The sequence below is a fragment of the Leptonychotes weddellii genome, chromosome 11 (assembly GCF_054177405.1).
Source record: "Leptonychotes weddellii isolate Sample4059 chromosome 11, ASM5417740v2, whole genome shotgun sequence".
Lineage (NCBI taxonomy): Eukaryota > Metazoa > Chordata > Mammalia > Carnivora > Phocidae > Leptonychotes > Leptonychotes weddellii.
Window position 1 is genome coordinate 50,068,952 of NC_138379.1, and position 11,297 is coordinate 50,080,248.

At 36.0% G+C, this 11,297-nt stretch overlaps 1 protein-coding gene and 1 long non-coding RNA gene across 9 annotated transcripts in view; both read left to right on the forward strand.

Annotated features, from left to right (window-relative positions):
• Positions 1 to 11,297, forward strand: part of ACER3 (alkaline ceramidase 3) — a 147,630-nt gene that overhangs the window by 104,129 nt on the left and 32,204 nt on the right. The window lies entirely within an intron of this gene.
• LOC145716224 (uncharacterized) lies at positions 22 to 5,485 on the forward strand. The gene is made up of 2 exons (XR_014138765.1): positions 22 to 470; positions 687 to 5,485. It is a non-coding gene; the product is annotated as an uncharacterized LOC145716224 (long non-coding RNA).

An 11,297-nucleotide genomic window follows, 5' to 3' on the forward strand; every position in this document is an offset into this window, starting at 1 on the left:
GGTAGATGAACCATGAGAGACGATGGACTCTGAAAAACAAACTGAGGGTTCTAGAGGGGAGGGGGGTGGGAGGATGGGTTAGCCTGGTGATGGGTATTGAGGAGGGCACATTCTGCATGGAGCACTGGGTGTTATGCACAAACAATGAATCATGGAACACTACATCTAAAACTAATGATGTAATGTATGGGGATTAACAGAAGAATAAAAAAATTAAAAAAAAAAAAAGTATCTGTCACAGCCAGGATGATTGTCTTGTTAACCAGATTAGCTTCCCTGAAGGAGAAAATACTGATTAACAGTTTTACTTTACTGTATTAAATCCAAGGTGATCCACACATCTCCAAAAGAGAGCCAAATGCTGTTTATTTAATTTGATGGCCTTGCAAAGGGTAATACTAGAATCATATGCCAGCCACATTCAGTAGAAATACTAATATATTTTAAGTAAGAAAGCAACAACAAAAAAGGTATACATGAGGGGCGCCTGGGTGGCTCAGTTGGTTAAGCGACTGCCTTCGGCTCAGGTCATGATCTTTGGAGTCCCGGGGTCGAGTCCCGCATCGGGCTCCCTGCTCGGCAGGGAGTCTGCTTCTCCCTCTGACCCTCCTCCCTCTCATGCTCTCTGTCTCTCATTCTCTCTCTCTCAAATAAATAAATAAAATCTTTAAAAAAAAAAAAAAAAGGTATACATGAAAATAGGTTAAAAGAACTTTTAAGAAGTTAGTGAACCTTCTTTAAGTCAATTGATTAATCAATAATTGAATATCTCAGATGAGATTTAAAATCTTCCTGCCAAAGTAGATGTCTCCTAGAGATTATTTCCAGACAGGACACATCAGTATTTTACTACTCTCCCTTCTAACTTAACCCTCAAGGTTTGTAAGAAAGAATGTATTATATAAACAGATTGAAAAACAGGAACTTAAGCAGATTTATTTAAATTTTATTCTGTTATTTTTTTTAAGGACTTTATTTATTTGACAGAGAAAGCACAAGCAGAGGGAGCGGCAGGGAGAGGGAGAAGCAGGCTCCCTGCCGAGCAGGGAGCCCAATGCAGGGCTCAATCCCAGGGCCCTGGGACCATGACCTGAGCCGAAGGCAGACGCTTAACCAACTGAGCCACCCAGGCTCCCCCTGTTACGTTTTATTTGTGCCATTTTATCACAAATTAGGGATATAAGGAACTTACTATGTATGCACATTTGGAAAAGAAGCTGACATTTTTTAGTATCTGCTGCGTGCTGAGTATTATATATTCTCTCATACAGTTTTTTTAAAGATTTATTTATTTGACAGAGAGAGAGAGATAGCAAGCGAGAGAGCACAAGCAGGGGAGGAGCAGGCAGAGGGCAAAGGAGAAGCAGGCTTCCCGCTGAGCAGGGAGCCTGATGCGGGGTTCCATCTCAGGATCCTGAGATCATGATCTGAGCTGAAGGCAGAGGCTTAACTGACTGAGCCACCAAGGCACCCCTCTTTCATATAGTTTATATAGATTGACTTACCTATTATCTTACTAAATATCAATAAACCTGTATAGAAATTACCATCTTCATTTTATTTTGTTTTATTTTTTTTGAAGATTTTATTTATTTACTTGACAGAGAGAGACACAGAGAGAGAGAGGGAGCACAAGCGGGGGGAGTGGGAGAGGGAGAAGCAGGCTTCTAGCAGAGTAGGGAGCCCGAAACGGGGTCGATCCCAGGATCCTGGGATCATGACCCGAGCTGAAGGCAGACACCTAACAACTGAGCTACCCAGGCGCCCCACCATCTTCATTTTATAGGTGAGATAACTGAGAGTCAGAAACATTAAATAATTTGTCCAGTGTTTCTCACCTAGTCACTAGCAGTGCTGAAAATTGAACCCAGGTCTTTTTTATTCCAAAGCCCATATTCCTTCTTCTTTTTTTTAAGATTTATTTTATTTTATTTATTTGACAGAGAGACAGCGAGAGAGGGAACACAAGCAGGGGGAGTGGGAGAGGGAGAAGCAGGCTTCCTGCAGAGCAGGGAGCCTGATGCGGGGCTCGATCCCAGGACCCTGGGATCATGACCTGAGCCAAAGGCAGACGCTTAACGACTGAGCCACCCAGGCGCCCCAGCCCATATTCCTTCTTTGATATGATGATGCCCCTGTAGCAGATTACTTTGGAATTTAATTTATTATCAGAATGAAAATATTTTTAGGTGAAAATTACAAGGAGCAAAAAAAGTATGTATTCTATTATCTTTTATTTTAAAAATGACTAATACTAGAAAATGCACAGAAAAAAGTTGTGAAGGTCATGTGGCTACCTCCAGCTGCAAGAGAGACTGAGAAATCAAGCTTTTATAGCTGGACATATTGTTGGCTAAATAAAATCAGTCTTCTATTAAGACAAAAAATAAATAAAAGGAGAGATTGGATACTGAGTGGGTCACTAGCAGGGTCTGCCACAGATCCTAGGAGAGAAATCAGAATGTGTGGGGTGGAGGTACTTGTGGAAAGAAGAAAATTAATTTGGAAAAGCCTCAGTGCACTGCCAGAGAATACAGGTTCAAACTTACCCATTATTTGATGTGTTTAACAGACTCCTTGAACAATCCATTCCCCTTGACTTCTGTATGGTGATGATTCCTAAATCTTGTTTCTTTAGCTTAGATTTTTTCTTCTAAGATTTAGACCCAGATATCTCACATCTGTTCTCAGAGATATCTACATGGATATCTCACTAACACCTCAAACTCTGAACATATCTAGAAATGAAATCACCATTTTTCTCTCCAGTATTTCTTCTCTTTCTGTATTCCCTAACCCAAGGAACAATTTCACCATACATCTAACTGCTAACGTCATAAACCAGGCCATTGTTGACTTTCCCAACTCTTCCCAACTGCCATATCCAATTTTTTTTTTTTTTAAAGATTTTATTTCTTTATTCATGAGAGACAGAGAGAGAGAGAGGCAGAGGGAGAAGCAGGCTCCCAAGGAGCAGAGAGCCCGATGCGGGACTTGATCCCAGGACCCTGGGATCATGACCTGAGCCGAAGGCAGACGCTTAACCATCTGAGCCACCCAGGCGCCTGCCATATCAAATTATTATCAGTCCAAGCCCTAAATAGCTCTCTAATCTGTTTCTCTCTATTCCCACTGATATTACCCTGGTTCAGGCCCCATTACCTAGGTTACCTGTCATTGGTTGGTTTTCCATTGGTCTTGACTCCCTCTAATTCATTCTCCATCCAGCAAGAGAGGGACACAAGTGATCATGTTGCACTATCATTGAAACTTCCATTGACTTCCCTTTTTTATAAGGTAAAGTTCAACTCAACATGACTTGAAAAGCCAGACTTGACCTCTGGTTTTACCTTTCTGACTTCGTTTTTCCCACTCTTCCCTCCAGCAATATATTCTAGACATACTTTCTTTTTTCCTATAAGCAATGCCAGTTACTTTCTTTTAGCTCCAATCGCTCTTTCTCTCTTTCTCTCTTTTTTTTTTTTTGAGAGAGAGAGAGCACGTGCACAGGGGGTGGGGAGGGGCAGAGGGAGAGGGAGAGAGAGAATCTCAAGCAGGCTCCCCACCCAGAGCACACCTTGACACAAGGGCTTGATCTCAAGACACAAGATCATGACCTGAGCCGAAATCAAGAGTCCAACACTTAATTGACTGAACCACCCAGGCGCCCCTTTTCTAGCTTCTCTTAATAATATTTCAGTGATTATTAATGATGTTTCTAGTAATGCTTCAATTATAAAATTAAAAATCATATCCTCCATAAAAGTCTTTCCGATCTGCATAAGTCTAGGTGGCTTTCGTATATGCTTACAAAGTACTCTGTACAGTCCCTGTCACAGAGTTTAAATACTACATTTTTAATTGCCTGATTACTTACCTCTTTCCACACTAGGTTGTAATTGCTGTGAGGGCATGGATCATGCCTTCCTTGTTCACCATTAGAGCATCATGGCTGCATTTGTGGATTTAATCTGGCAGTCAGCCTCTAATCAGGTTTAATCTAATGCTGTGTTTACTTAGCTCTGTAAAGGGATACATGGTGGAGAATACAGCAGGTATAACATTTTCATCTTATCAGGAGATCCAGAGCTATTTATATGTACAGATTCTTTTGCCCTCTCATCCACATAAGTTATGTACAGCTGCCAGGGATGAGAGCTAAGTGTTGTGGAGGTCATTATAACACATAGAAGCTACAGTCCCTTTTCCCTACCATTCTTTATAATGAGCACCTTTCATACTGTACTCATGCAGGCCCAAAGCCTCCAACCTAGGTGCAGTCCTTCACAACCAAAGCAGACATAACATTTTCCATTTATCTTAACTCTTGTATTCAAGGCTGGGAGACTGAGGTCATTCTTAACCAGGCCTACATCAAGACGATGCTTGATATTAATCCTTTACTCCACACCATTATATCCTCAGCGTCTAATACAATGCTTAATAAATATTTGTTGGAGTCTACTGTTATAGAGAGACTACAAGTAGTAGGCAGGAGTCATATCAAGGCTTTATAAAAGAGTCCACCTGAAATATAAAGATATAGAAAGGTTGAAAGTGAAAGTATGGAAAAGCATATATACCATGCAAACACTAAGCATAACTGTGTTATATGTATATGTGGTATAGTTGTTTTATTACAGAATAAAATAGACTTTAAGGGAAAAACATTTCTCTTGTTAAGAAGGATTTATTTCATAGTAAAAATATTCAATTCATCAGAAAATTATAATAATTTAAAATTTCTATGTGTCTCTAATACATTATAATGTCCCAAATATATAATGCAAAAATTGACAGAACTAAAAGAAAAAAATAGACAAATCTATAATTTTAGGTGATTTTAATACATACCTCTCAGTAATTGATATAAGATGTAAAATATTTAAACAGCATGTTTAAGAAACTTGACCCATGGGGGCTCAGCCAGTTGGGCAGCCAACTGTTGATTTTGGCTGAGCCAACTGGTCATGATCTCAGGGTCCTGGGATCCAGCCCCGTGTCAGGCTCCCCACTCAGCAGGGAGTCTGCTTGAGGATTCTCGCCCTCCCTCTCCCTCTACCCCCCTCCCCGCTCATGCACTCTCTCTCTCCCTGAAATTAATTAATTAACTAATTAAAAAAAACTTGACCCATAAGCCAAATGTAAAATACTGCATCCAACAATTGCAGAAGCACATTTTTTTCAAACCCTTAGAGAACATTTACAAAAATTGACCATACACTTGCCCACGTACCATCTTAAATTTCATAGGATTAGAAGCAGAATATAATTTCTAACTATAATGCAATTATGTTAAATATAAGTAATATAATTCTAAATAACACATGGATCAAAGAAATCATAGATATTGGAAAATACTTTGAATGGAATCATAACGAAAATAAATACATGTTATAACTTGTAGGACTCTGCAAAATTAATATTTGGAGAGAAATATCTAGCCTTAAAATGTCTATACCAAAAAAAAAAAAAGGAAGAAGAAGCAGCAGAAAGGCCTAAAAGGGGGAGTTTGGGCATATATTTCAAGAAACAAAGGAAAGATAAAAAGCAAAAATGAATACAGTAGAAAACAAATATACTATAGAGAAAATCAGCAAAGCCATAAGTTGCTTCTTCAAAAAGACAAGTAAAATTAACGTATATCCTTAGCGAATTTGATCAAGGAGGAAAAAGGCAAGCACAAATAATATCAGAAATGAAAGGGGGAGATCACATCAAATCCTAGAGGCATTAAAAAATTAATTGAATATTATGAAGGACTTTATGCCATTAAATTTAAAGTTGTATTTTTTTAAGTAGACAGATTTTCTAGAAGTATAACCTGCAGAAACTTAATAAAGAATAGAAAATCTGAAATGCCCTATAACCATTAAAAGTAATTGAATCAGTAGTCAGAAATCTTCCCACAAATATAACTTCACTAGAATATTCAACCACACAGTAAAAGAAGAAATAATGCCAGTCTTAAACAGATTCTTATAGAGAACAGAACAAAAGGGACCGATGCTCTCCAACTCATGTATGAGGTTAGCAAAACTTTAATACCAGTAAGAACAGTAGGAAAGAGTTAAAATTAATTAGGCAGAAGTCCTAAGCGAAATATTTGCAAACCAAATCCACCACACACACACACACACACACACACACACACACACACACACACACGATAAAACATCATGCCTAAGTTGGTTATATCCCAGGAGTATTAACTAGTATCAGAAAATCATATTAATGGGGCGCCTGGGTAGCTCAGTCGTTAAGCGTCTGCCTTTGGCTCAGGTCATGATCCCAGGGTCCTGGGATCAAGGCCCGCATCGGGCTCCCTGCTCCGCGGGAAGCCTGCTTCTCCCTCTCACACTCCCCTTGCTTGTGTTCCCTCTCTCTGTGTGTCTCTCTCTGTCAAATAAATAAATAAATAAATCTTTAAAAAAAAAAAAACCATATTAAAACATTAAATGACAAAAGTTGTGTAATTATCTCAAGAGATGCAGAAAAAAGTATTTGATAAAATATATTAATTCATTATTTTAAAAAACAGCAAATTATAAATAAAAAAGATCTTCTTAATCTGATAAAGATTATTTAAAAAAAATTTTTTTTTAAGCCTACAGCCAATATTACACTTAGTCTTGAACCAGTGAAAGTTTTCCCTGAGCATGAATTAGCAAAGCTTGTTATCAGCAGTTCTATTCACATTGTACTGGAGGGTTTGGCTTGCTTAGTTAGGCAGGAAAAAGAAATTAAAATTATTAAGTTTAAAAGAATGAAATAAAACTGTAAATATCACAAGTGATACACAAATGTATACATAGAAAATCTAAAGAATCTATAGATAAATTACTAAAATTTGAAGAGATTTTTAAAAAGTCACATGATATAAAAACAGTGTACAAAAAATGGTTGTATTTATATATATAAAACAGCATCAAACAGGTAGAAAATATTTTTGAAAGTACTACTTAACAATAATCATCTAAGTATATGAAGTACTTTGGACTAAATCTAACATAAATATCTAAGACTTATAAATGGAAGAACTGATAAAACATTTGAAGACATTAAAGAGTACCTAAGTAAATGGATAATTATGCCATCATTTCAAGACACAACACTAATCATTTATCTTAAAATTAAGAATTTGGGTTCATCAAAAAACATCATGAGTGAAAACATAATGCTATAGAGTGGACTAAGATATTCACAACACAACACAAACAAATAAACAAAAAAAGTATTCACAGCACATATTACCAAGGGAAGACTAGTATAAAGACCTCCTACAAACCAATAAAATTAGAAGACCCAATAGAAAAATGGAGAAGAGATTTTAAGAGATACTTAACAAAAGATTGTGTTCAGATGGCCAATAAACATGTGAAATGGTGCTCAATCTATAAGTCATCATGGGAGGAAAAATTAAAAACACACTGAGATGCTACTACAAACCCAACAGAATGGCTAAAATCAAAAAGACTACAGTATCAAGTGCTCACTGCAAGGATGTTAAGCAACCATCATACACTATTGGTGGGAGTGTTAATTGGCATAACCACTTTGGAAAACAGTTTGTGTAAACTACTAAAATTGAAATTATGCATACTGTGATCCAACAATTTAGTTCCTAGGCTTAGGGTTGAATAGAAATCTCTGAACATGTATACCAAGAATACATATTAAAGTGATTATAGCAGGGTTATTATAGATATCTAACACTGGACCCTAATGTCCAGCAGCAGTAGAATGGATATATAAAATAAGCATATTCAATGCAATGGGAAAAAGTCTCTTCAACAAATAATGTTGGGGAAAACTGGACAGCTATTTGCATAGGAATGAAACTGGACCACTGTCTATATCATACACAAAAATAAACTCAAAATGGATTAAAGACCTAAATGTGAGACCTAAAACCATAAAAATCCTAGAAGAGGGCATAGGCAGTAATTTCTCTGACATTGGCCATAGCAACATTTTTCTAGATATGTCTCGTAAGGCAAGGGAAGCAAAAGCAAAAATAAACTGTTGGGACTACATCAAAATAAAATGTTTTTGCACAACAAAGGAAACCATCAATAAAACAGAAAGACAACTTACTGAATGGGAAAATATATTTGAAAGTGGTATATCCAATAAGGGGTTAATATCCAATATATAAAGAATTTACACAACTCAATACCAGAAAAAACAAATAATCCAATTAAAAACTGGGCAGAAGACATGAACAGACATTTCTCCAAAGAAGACCTACAGATGGCCAACAGACACATGAAAAGATGCTCAGCATCACTCATCATCAGGGAAATGCAAATCAAAACCACAATGAGATATCACCTCACATATGTCAAAATGGCTAAAATCAACAATACAAGAAACAACAGGTGGTAGCAAGGATGTGGAGAAAAAGGAACCCTCATGCACTGTTGGTGGGCATGCAAACTGGTGCAGCAACTGTGAAAACAATATGGAAGTTCTCAAAAAATTAAAAATAGAATTACTGGGAGCTCCTATCTGGCTCAGTCAGTGGAGCATGGGACTCCTGATCTCAGGGTTGTGAGTTCAAGCCCCATATGGGGTGTAGAGATTACTAATAAAATAAAATCATAAAAAAAAAAAATAGAATTACTGTATGATCCAGTAATTCCACTACTGAGTATTTACCCAAAGAAAATGAAAATATTAACTTGAAAAGATATATGCACCTCTGTGTTTATTGAATCATTTTTTACAGTAACCAAATTATGGAAGCAACCCAAGTGTCCATCCATTGATGAATGGATAAAAAAGTGATATATATATACAATGGAATATTACTCAGCCATAAAGAAGAATGAACCATTGCCATTTGCAACAAAATGGGTGGACCCAGAGTATAAGGCTAAGTGAAATAAGTCAGAGAAAGACAAATACCATATGATTTCACTAATATGTGGAATTTAAGAAACAAAAAAAAAGAAAAAAGAAAAAACAGACTCTTAACTATAGAAAACAAACTTATGGTTACCAGAGGGGAGGGGGAAGGGAGATGGGTGAAATAGGTGAAGGGGATTAAGAGTATGCTATGATAAGCATTGAGTAATGTATAGAATTGTTGAATAGTGATTCAACAATTGTGATATTGTTGAATTACAATAGTGATATTGTACACCTGAAACTAATTTAACACTGTTAATTATACTGGAATTAATAGGACAAAAAAAAGAATAAAAGAACGTAACTGTATTTGGAGACAGGTCCTTGAAAGAGTTAAGGTAAAATGAGGTCATATGGATAGGCCCTAATCCAATATGACTAGTGTCCTTAAAAAGAGAGATTAGGACACAGTTATATACAGAAGAAGATCATATGAAGACATCAGAAAAAGATGGCCATCTACAAGCCTAAAAGAAAGTCCATGAGAGGAAACCAAACTTGCTGGCACCTTTATCTTGAATTTCTAGCCTCCAGAATTATAAGGAAATAAATTTCTGTTGTTTAAGCAAAAAAAACCTAAAGTAATTTTTGCAATAATTATTACCTATTTATTGAAATAGGTCCCTCAATATGAGAAGGATATAACCAATAAAAATAAAATATACTTATTCAAATAATATTAGTTTTATGAAAATTATTAGTAAATATATTTATTTTTAGTTTTAAATATTTTAAATGAAACAATTATTAAATTATATTTAATTTATTAGGCATTATTAATTATTAGATACAAATGAAGTAGATATTAAATAGCAGTGAAAACTAATACACCACAGCTCATATAACAAGTTGAGTTAGCTCACAAACATAATATTGAGTAAAGGAAGCTTGACACAGATATTACAGGGTTCCATTTTTTTTTTTTTTAAGATTTTATTTATTTATTTATTTGAGAGAGAGAAACAGCATGAGAGGGGATAGGGTCAGAGGGAGAGGCAGGCTCCCCGCTGAGCCAGGAGCCCGATGTGGGACTCGATCCCAGGACTCCGGGATCATGACCTGAGCTGAAGGCAGTCGTTTAACCGACTGAGCCACCCAGGCGCCCCTACAGGGTTCCATTTATAATGAGGTTCAAAACAGGCAAAATTGAACTCTAATATTAGAAGGCAGAATAGTGGTGAATCTTGGGGAAGAGAGGATATAAGGCTTGAGAGGTACGTATTGAGGTTGATTTATGGTATGCCATCAATGGTCCATTTTTTTACTTAGAAGTCAAAAAGTACAAACGTACTTGTTTTGTGATAATCATCAAACCATGTTTATCTTTTGACCACTCGTGTGTGTGTGTGTGTGTTCAGTTTTAAAAGTTTTTTAAACTTAAAAAAAGGAATAATAAAATGATAGGCAACCAGATGAAAACATAGGTTTGAATAATAGAGGACATCAAACAGCCAGTAAACATAACATAAGTGTTCAACCTGTAACCTGGGAAATATATGTTAAAAACCTCATTGATTGACAGAAATTTAGACATCTGACTATATCATAGGTTGGTGAGAATGTAGCACAAAAGAAACATATATTGGTTGGAGTAAAAATTCTTAACACCACTCTGGAAAACAGTTCGGCTTTTTTAGTTATTTTGATAATACATATAACCTCTGACCTGGCAGTTAAACTCCTAGGTACATCCCCTAGATAAACTTGTGTACATGTGCACTAGGATATGTAAGAATGTTCATAGCAGTGAAAACAGGAAATAACCCCAAAATGTTGAACACAAGAATGGGTAAATACGTTGTGGTATTTTTACCCATTTAAATAGTATTTCATATAAAAAAATGAATGAAATATGGCTATATACACAATGTAACTGAATCTTAAAAAACACGATGAAAACAAATGTGTGCATTATTATTCTATTGTAAATTAAAATTCAGTTCTATTAAAATTCAAAAAACAGTATTTAGGAATTCATATTTAGGAGACCAGTTTAAGTTAGTAAATATGTAAAGAAAAGCAAAAAAATGTTTATTATAAAAGACAAGAGAATGGTTTTCTCTAAGAGGATTGGGAGGGGGATTGGGAAGAGACACATGTAGTACTTCTGTTTTTGACCTGAATGGTACTTTCCCAGCTATTGACTTTATGAATACTTGTAAAGCTGTACATTTCTATTCTATGCAATTTTTAAATATTTAATATTTCACACTTTTAAAAGTTAAAATTTCCCACTAGGTTCAATTTTCCTGGTAGTGGTACCTATCCAGTGCTCAGTATAGAAGAGAAAGAGTTGATGGAGCCAAGTCTAGGAAGATGTGGGAACATACAGAATAAAGAACACGGGAATATATTAACATCAATCAAAAAGAAATGGGCATCTC